Here is a 1,726-nt window from a genome sequence, read left to right on the forward strand (position 1 = left end):
CTAAAATTTCTATAAAAAGGCAACAAATATGAATGAGACACAGATATGAAGGAGATACAAATATGAAGAAGACGCACATATGAAGGAGACACACATATGAAGGAGACAGACATATGAAGAAGACACACATATGAAGAAGACACACATATGAAGAAGACACACATATGAAGAAGACACACATATGAAGGAAACACAGATATAAAGGAGACACACATATGAAGGAGACACACATTCGAAGGAAACACAGATATGAAGGAGACACAGATATGAAGGAGACACAGATATGAAGAGACACAAATAGGAAGGAGAAAAAGATATGAAGGAGACACATGTATGAAGAAGACACAGATATGAAGGTGACACAGATATGAAAAAGACACAGATATAAAGGAGAAACACATGTGAAGGAAACACAGATATAAAGGAGACACAGATATGAAGGAGACACAGATATGAAGGAGACACAGATATGAAGGAGACACAGATATAAAGGAGACACAAATAGGAAGGTGGCACAGATATGTAGAAGACACATATATAAAGGAGACACATATATAAAGGAGACACAGATAAGAAGGAGACACAGATATAAAGGAGAAACACATGTGAAGGAAACACAGATATGAAGGAGACACAGATATGAAGGAGACACAGATATGAAGGAGACACAGATATGAAGGAGACACAGATATAAAGGAGACACAGATATGAAGGAGACACAAATAGGAAGGTGGCACAGATATGAAGGAGACACAGATATGAAGAGACACAAATAGGAAGGAGAAAAAGATATGAAGGAGACACATGTATGAAGAAGACACAGATATGAAGGTGACACAGATATGAAAAAGACACAGATATAAAGGAGAAACACATGTGAAGGAAACACAGATATAAAGGAGACACAGATATGAAGGAGACACAGATATGAAGGAGACACAGATATGAAGGAGACACAAATAGGAAGGTGACACAGATATGAAGGAGACACAGATATGAAGGAGACACAGATATAAAGGAGACACAGATATGAAGGAGACACAAATAGGAAGGTGGCACAGATATGTAGAAGACACATATATAAAGGAGACACATATATAAAGGAGACACAAATATGAAGGAGACACAGATAAGAAGGAGACACAGATATGAAGGAGACACACATATGAAGGAAACACAGATATAAGAAGACACAGATATAAAGGAGACACAAATATGAAGAAGACACAGATATGAAGGAGACACACATGTGAAGGAGACACAGATATGAAGGAGACAAACATATGAAGGAGACACAAATAGGAAGGTGACACAGATATGAAGGAGACACAGTAAATCCTAAAAGAAGGGTAATGCTGTCGGAAAAAACTAAACTTAATACAAAAAACTTTCACAAATTTGTGTACAAAGTCATCAATATACTATAACAACCACAAAATATCATATCATTAATATAAAAAACATTGTCTGGTATAAATTGAGATTAAAATTCACTAAAACAGTTTACTTTGGTTCAGAGTAAAAGGCATCTAAGTAACAAGAAATTGACTTAAATAGACTGAGCTTATGAGCACAAACCTTTTAGCAGTTTGAGATAAAGCTTTTAAAACTTAGTGGGAACTTTATGACCTTGACACTTTGCTTTCTTGTATGACATTAAGAGAGTAGGTTATTTTATATTTTCAGAGCAACCTAGTTTCACTAAACGTAAAAAAATAAATCTATG

Source organism: Hydractinia symbiolongicarpus, chromosome 4 (assembly GCF_029227915.1).
Source record: "Hydractinia symbiolongicarpus strain clone_291-10 chromosome 4, HSymV2.1, whole genome shotgun sequence".
In the NCBI taxonomy this organism is placed as follows: domain Eukaryota; kingdom Metazoa; phylum Cnidaria; class Hydrozoa; order Anthoathecata; family Hydractiniidae; genus Hydractinia; species Hydractinia symbiolongicarpus.